The sequence below is a fragment of the Mercenaria mercenaria genome, chromosome 14 (genome assembly GCF_021730395.1).
Source record: "Mercenaria mercenaria strain notata chromosome 14, MADL_Memer_1, whole genome shotgun sequence".
NCBI lineage: Eukaryota > Metazoa > Mollusca > Bivalvia > Venerida > Veneridae > Mercenaria > Mercenaria mercenaria.
The window spans coordinates 64,547,235-64,555,758 of record NC_069374.1 but is presented as its reverse complement, the minus strand read 5'-3'; positions in this window follow the sequence as shown (position 1 = coordinate 64,555,758).

Below are 8,524 nucleotides of genomic sequence, written 5' to 3'. Positions count from 1 at the left end.
TCAGAATAGGACTTTTACTACGTATACATACAGATACAGTAATATAGAAGGAGGAGTTAGTTAGCAGACAACAGATCTAGCATGTGTAATTAGACAGCAGAAATCACATCTACATGCGTAATTAGTCAGCAGACAACATATCTAGCATGTGTAATTAGGCAGCAGACAACAGATCTAGCATGAGTAATTAGGCAGCAGACAGCAGATCTAGCATGAGTAATGAGGCAGCAGACAACAGATCTAGCATGAGTAATTAGGCAGCAGACAACAGATCTAGCATGAGTAATTAGGCGGCAGACAACAGATCTAGCATGTGTAATTAGGCGGCAGACAGCAGATCTAGCCTGTGTAATTAGGCAGCAGACAACAGATCTAGCATGTGTAATAAGACAGCAGACAACAGATCTAGCATGAGTAATTAGGCGGCAGACAGCAGATCTAGCATGTGTAATTAGGCAGCAGACAACACATCTAGCATGAGTAATTAGGCGGCAGACAGCAGATCTAGCATGTGTAATAAGTCAGTAGACAACAGATCTAGCATGTGTAATAAGACATTAGACAACAGATCTACCATGAGCAATTAGTCATCAGACAACATATTTAGCATGTATAATTAGTCAGCAGACAACAGATCTAGCATGTGTAATTAGTCAGCAGACAACAAATCTAGCATGTGTAATTAGTCAGGAGACAGCAGATCTAGCATGTATAATTAGTCAGCAGACACCAGATCTACATGTGTAATTAGTCAGCAGAATCACACCTACATGATAATTAGTCAGCAGACAACTTATCTAGCATGTGTAATTAGTCAGCAGACAGCAGATCCAGCATTTGTTATTAGTCAGCAGACAACAGATCTACATGTGTAATTAGTCGGCAGATAACAGATCTAGCATGAGTAATTAGTCAGCAGACAACATATCTAGCATGAGTAATTAGTCAGCAGACAACAGATCTACATGTGTAATTAGTCAGCAGACAGCAAATTAGTCAGCAGACAACAGATCTAGCACGTGTAATTAGTCAGCAGACAACAGATCTAGCATGTGTAATTAGTCAGCAGACAGCAAATTAGTCAGCAGACAACATATCTAGCATGTGTAATTAGTCAGCAGACAACAGATCTAGCATAAGTAATTAGTCAGCAGACAACAGATCTACATGTGTAGTTAGTCAGCAGACAGCAAATTAGTCAGCAGACAACAGCTCTAGCAAGAGTAATTAGTCAGCAGACAGCAGATCTAGCATGAGTAATTAGGCAGCAGACAACAGATCTAGCATGAATAATTAGGCGGCAGACAACAGATCTAGCATGAGTAATTAGGCGGCAGACAACAGATCTAGCATGAGTAATTAGTCAGCAGACAACAGATCTACATGTGTTATTAGTCAGCAGACAGCAAATTAGTCAGCAGACAACAAATCTAGCATGTGTAAATTGTCAGCAGACAACAGATCTAGCATGAGTAATTAGTCAGCAAACAACAGGTCTACACGTGTTATTAGTCAGCAGAAAGCAAATTAGTCAGCAGACAACAGATCTAGCATGAGTAATTAGTCAGCAGACAACAGATCTAGCATGAGTAATTAGTCAGCAGACAACAGATCTAGCATGAGTAATAAGGCGGCAGACAACAGATCTAGCATGCGTAATTAGGATCTAGCATGTATAATTAGTCAGCAGACAACAGATCTAACATGGTTAATTAGTCAGCAGACAACAGATCTACATGTGTAATTAGTCAGCAGACAACAGATCTAGCATGTGTAATTAGTCAGCAGACAACAGATCTAGCATGTGTAATTAGTCAGCAGACAACAGATACTAGCATGTTAATTAGTCGCAGACAACAGATCTAGCATGTGAATTAGCAGAGACAACAATTAGCATGGATAATTAGCGGCAGACACAGATCTTGCATTGTAATTAGGCAGCAGATAGCTAAATATCAAGACAACCATCTAGCATGTGTAATTAGGCAGGCAAGACAGCAGATCTAGCATTTGTAATTAGTCAGTAGACAGCAGATCTAGCATCAGTAATATGTCAGCAGACAACACATCTAGCATGTGTAATTAGTCAGCAGTCACAGACACATTTAAGCAGGTTAATTAGTCAGCAGACAACAATCTAGCATGTGTAATTAGTCAGCAGACAACAGATTAGCATGTGTAATTAGTCAGCAGCAACAGATCTACATGTTAATACTAGCAGCAGATATTAATTAGTCAAGCAGACAACAGATCTAGCATGTTAATTAGTCAGCAGACAACAGATCTAGCATGTGTAATTAGTCAGAAGACAACAGATCTAGCATGTGTAATTACTCAGCAGACAACAGATCTAGCATGTGTAATTAGTCAACAGACAACAGATCTAGCATGTGTAATTAGTCAGCAGAGAACAGATCTAGCATGTGTAATTAGTCAGCAGACAGTAGATCTAGCATGTGTAATTAGTCAGCAGACAACAGATCTAGCATGTGTAATTAGTCAGCAGACAACAGATCTAGCATGTGTAATTAGTCAGCAGACAAAGTCAGCAGACAACAGATCTACATGTGTAATTAGTCAGCAGACAATAGATTAGCATGTGTAATTAGTCAGCAGACAACAGTCTACATGTTAATTAGTCTAGCAGACAACAGGTCTAGCATGTGAATTAGTCAGCAGACAACAGATCTAGCATTGTAATTAGTCAGCAGACAACAGATCTACATGTGTAATTAGTCAGCAGACAAAGATCTAGCATGTGTATTAGTCAGCAGCAACAGTCTAGCATGTTAATTAGTCATGCAGACAACAGGTCTAGCATGTGTAATTAGTCAGCAGACAACAGATCTAGCATGTGTAATTAGTCACAGACAACAATCTACATGTTAATTAGTACAGCAGCAACAGATTAGCATGTGTAATTAGTCAGCAGTCAACAGATCTAGCATGTATAATTAGTCAGAGACAGATCTAGGTAATAGTAGAGACAGATGCTGTAATTAGTCAACAGACAACAGATTAGCATGTGTAATTAGTCAGCAGCAACAGATCTAGCGTGTATAATTAGTCAGCAGACAACAGATCTAGCATGTGTAATTAGTCAGCAGCAACAGATCTAGCATGTGTAATTAGTCAGCAAGAAAACAGATCTAGCATGTATAATAGTCAGCAGGCAACAGATCTAGCTGTATATTAGTCAGCAGACAACAGATCTACATGTGTAATTAGTCAGCAGACAACATATCTGGCATGTGTAATTAGTCAGCAGACAACAGATCTAGCATGTATAATTAGTCAGCAGACAACAGATCTAGCATGTGTAATTAGTCAGCAGACAACAGATCTAGCATGTGTAATTAGTCAGCAGACAACAAATCTAGCATGTTAATTAGTCAGCAGACAACAGATCTACATGTGTAATAAGTCAGCAGACAACAGTCTGCATGTGTAATTTAGTCAGCAGACAACAGATCTTAGCATGTATAATTAGTCAGCAGACAACAGATCTAGCATGTGTAATTAGTCAGCAGACAACAATCTGGCATGTGTAATTAGTCAGCAGACAACAAATCTAGCATGTGTAATTAGTCAGCAGACAAGATCTAGCATGTGTAATAGTCAGCAGACAACAGATCTAACATGTTAAATAGTCAGCGACAACAGAGTCATCATGTGTAATAGTCAGCAGACAACAGGATTAGCATGTGTAATTAGTCAGCAGACAACAGATCTAGCATGTGTAATTAGCAGCAGACACAGATCTAGCAATGTTTAATTAGTCAGAGACAACAAATCTAGCATGTGTAATAGATAGACAGAGATCTACCATGAATAGTCATCAGACAACATATTTAGCATGTATAATTAGTCAGCAGACAACAGATCTATCATGTGTAATAGTCAGCAGACAACAGATCTAGCATGTGTAATTAGTCAGCAGACAACAGATCTAGCATGTGTAATTAGTCAGCAGAATACAGCAGAACTGATCTAGCATGTTAATTAGTCAGCAGACAACAGATCTAGCATGTGTAATATCATTAGACAACAGATCTACATGAGAATTATCAGCAGACAACAGATTCTAGCATGTTAATTAGTCACAGACAACAGATCTAGCATGTGTAATTAGTCAGCAGACAACAGATCTAGCATGTGTAATTAGTCAGCAGTCAACAGATCTAGCATGTATAATTAGTCAGCAGACAGACAACAGATCTAGCATGTGTAATTAGTCAGCAGACAACAAGACATCTACATGTGTAATTAGTCAGCAGACAACAGATTAGCATGTGTAATTAGTCAGCAGACAAAGATCTAGCATGTGTAATTAGTCACAGACAAACAGATCTAGCATGTGTAATTAGTCAGCAGAGAACAGATCTAGCATGTGTAATACGTTCAGCAGACAGTGATCTAGCATGTGGAATTAGTCAGCAGACAACAGATCTAGCATGTGTAATTAGTCAGCAGACAACAGATCTAGATCTACATGTGTAATTAGTCAGCAGACAACAGATCTAGCATGTGTAATTAGTCAGCAGACAACAGATCTAGCATGTTAATTAGTCAGCAGACAACAGATGCTAGCATGTGTAATTAGTCAGCAGACAACAGATTAGCATGTGTAATTAGTCATGCAGACACAGATCTAGCATGTATAATTGTCAGCAGACAACAGATCTAGCATGTGTAATAGTCAGCAGACAACAGATCTAGCATGTGAATTAGTCAGCAGACAACAGATCTAGCATGGTATATAGTCAGCAGGACAACAGATCTAATGTGTATTATTGTCAGCAGACAACAGATCTAGCATGTGTAATAGTCAGCAGCAACAGATCTAGCATGTATAATTAGTCAGCAGTATAATTAGTCAGCAGACAACAGATCTAGCATGTATAATTAGTCAGCAGACAACAGATCTAGCATGTGTAATTAGTCAGCAGTCAACAGATCTAGCATGTGGTAATAGTCAGCAGCAACAGATCTAGCATGTATAATTAGTCAGAGACAACAGATCTAGCATGTAATTAGTCAGCAGACAACAGATCTACAGTGTATTATTAGTCAGCAGACAACAATCTAGGCATGTGTAATTAGTCAGCAGACAACAGATCTAGCATGTATAATTAGTCAGCAGAAACAGATCTAGCATGTGTAATTAGTCAGCAGAAACAGATCTAGCAGTTGTAATTAGTCAGCAGACAAAAATCTAGCATGTGTAATTAGTCAGCAGACAACAGATCTAGCATGTGTAATTAGTCAGCAGACAACAGTCTAGCATGTGGAATTAGTCAGCAGACAACAGATTTAGCATGTGTAATTAGTCAGCAGATACAGATCTACATGTGTAATTAGTCAGCAGACAACAGATCTAGCATTTGTATTAGTCAGCAGACAACAATCTAGCATGTTAATTAGTCAGCAGACAAGTAGATCTACATGTTGTAATTAGTCAGCAGACAACAGATCTAACATGTGTAATTAGTCAGCAGACAACAGATCTAGCATGTGTAATTAGTCAGCAGACAACAGGTCTAGCATGTGTAATTAGTCAGCAGACAACAGTCTAGCTGTGAATTAGTCAGCAGACAACAGATCTAGCATGTGTAATTAGTCAGCAGACAACAGATCTAGCATGTGTAATTTGTCAGCAGACAACAGATCTAGCATGTGTAATTAGTCAGCAGACAACAAATCTAGCATGTTAATTAGTCAGCAGACAAAGATCTAGCATTTAATTAGTCAGCAGACAACAGATCTAGCATGTGTAATAGTCAGCAGACAACAGATCTACATGTGTAATTAGTCAGCAGACAACAGATCTAGCATGTGTAATTAGTCAGCAGACAACAGATCTAGCATGTGTAATTAGTCAGCAGACAACAGATCTAGCATGTATATTAGTCAGCAGACAACGATCTACATGTGTAATTTGTCAGCAGACAACAGATCTAGCATGTGTAATTAGTCAGCAGACAACAAGATCTACATGTGTAATTAGTCAGCAGATCAACAGATCTAGCATAGTGTAATTAGTCAGCAGACAACAGATCTAGCATGTTGTGTAATTAGTCAGCAGACAACAGATCTAGCATGTGTAATTAGTCAAGACAAAATAAATCTAGCATTGTAATTAGTCAAGCAGACAACAGTGATCTATCATGTTGAATTAGTCAGCAGACAACAGATCTAGCATGTATATTAGTCAGCAGACAACAGATCTAGCATGTGTATATTAGTCAGCAGACAACAGATCTAGTCATGTAGAATTAGTCAGCGGCACAGATCTAGCATGTATAATTAGTCAGCAGACAAAATGATCTACATGTTAATTAGTCAGCAGACAACAGATCTACATGTGTAATTAGTCAGCAGACAAAGATCTAGCATTGTGTAATTAGTCAGCAGACAACAGATCTAGCATGTGTAATAGTCAGCAGACAACAGGTCTTACATGTGAATTAGTCAGCAGACAAAGATCTAGCATGTGTAATTAGTCAGCAGACAAAGATCTAGCATGTGTAATTGTCAAGCAGACAACAGATCTAGCATGTGTAATTAGTCAGCAGCAACAGATCTAGCATGTAGTAATTAGTCAGCAGACAAAGTGATTAGCATGTAATTAGTCAGCAGACAATAGATCTAGCATGTATAATTAGTCAGCAGCAACAGATCTAGCATGTATAATTAGTCAGCAGACAACAGATTAGCATGTGTAATTAGTCAGCAGACAATAGATCTAGCATGTATAATTAGCAGCAGACAACAGATCTAGCATGGTTAATTAGTCAGCAGGACAAAGATCTAGCATGTGTAATTAGTCAGCAGACAACAGATCTAGCATGGTAATAGTCAGCAGACAACAGATCTAGCTGTGTAATTAGTCAGCAGACAACAGATCTAGCATGTGTAATTAGTCAGCAGAACAAGATCTAGCTGTGTAAATAGTCAGCAGAAACAGATCTAGCATGTTATAATAGTCAGCAGAAACAGATCTAGCATGTTAATTAGTCAGAGACAACAGATATACATGTGTAATTAGTCAGCAACAACAGATCTCAGTGTGTAATTAGTCAGCAGACAACAGATCTAGCATGTATAATTAGTAAGAGACAACAGATTAGCATGTTAATTAGTCAGCAGACAACAGATCTAACATGTGTAATAGTCAGTCAGACAACTAGATCTAGCATGTGTAATTAGTAGCAGACAACAGATCTAGCATGTGTAATAAATCAGCAGACACAGATCTAGACATGTGTAATTAGTCAGAGACAATAGATCTAGCATGTGTAATTAGTAAGAGACAACAGATTTAGCTGTGTAATTAATCAGCAGACAACAGATCTAGCATGTGTAATTAGTCAGTAGACAACAGATCTACAATGTATAATTAGTCAGAGACATATCTACATGTGTAATAGCAGCAGACAGAGATCTACATTGTAATAAGCAGCAGACAACAGATCTTCATGTTAAATAGTCAGCAGGCAACAGATCTATTGTGTAATAGTCAGCGACAACAGACTAGTATGTGATTATCAGCAGACAACAGTCTAGCATGTGTAATTAGCGCAGACACAGAACTACATGTGTAATAAGTCAGTAGACAACAGATCTAGCATGTGAATAAGAATTAGCAACAGGCATGTGCAGTCATCAGACAACAGCTAGTACATGTATATATTAGACAGCAGTGCAAACAGTCTAGCATTGTAATTAGTCAGAAGACAACGATTGCATGTGTAATTATCAGCAGGTCAAAGATCTAGCCGTTGAGTATAAATCAGCAGAAACACCGATCTAGCATGTTAATTAGTCAGCAGCAACAGATTCGCTGTGTAATTAGTCAGCAGACAAGATCTACATGTATTAATTACTCAGCAGACACTACAACATGTGTAATTGAGTCAACAGGAGACAGATTACTGTATAATTAGTCAGCAGAGAACAGATCTCAACATGTGTAATAGGTCAGCAGGACATCGATCTAGATGTGTTAATTAGTCACAGACAACATATCTAGCATGTGTAATTAGTCAGCAGACAAAGTCAGCAGACAACAGATCTACATGTGTAATTAGTCAGCAGACAACAGATGTAGCATGTGTAATTAGTCAGCAGACAACAGATCTAGCATGTGTAATTAGTCAGCAGACAACAGATCTAGCATGTGTAATTAGTCAGCAGACAACAGATCTAGCATGTGTAATTAGTCAGCAGACAACAGATCTAGCATGTGTAATTAGTCAGCAGACAACAGGTCTAGCATGTGTAATACGTCTGCAGACAACAGGTCTAGCATGTGGAATTAGTCAGCAGACAACAGATCTAGCATGTGTAATTAGTCAGCAGACAACAGATCTACATGTGTAATTTGTCAGCAGACAACAGATCTAGCATGTGTAATTAGTCAGCAGTCAACAGATCTAGCATGTATAATTAGTCAGCAGACAACAGGTGTAGCATGTGTAATTAGTCAGCAGACAACAGATGTAGCATGTGTAATTAGTCATCA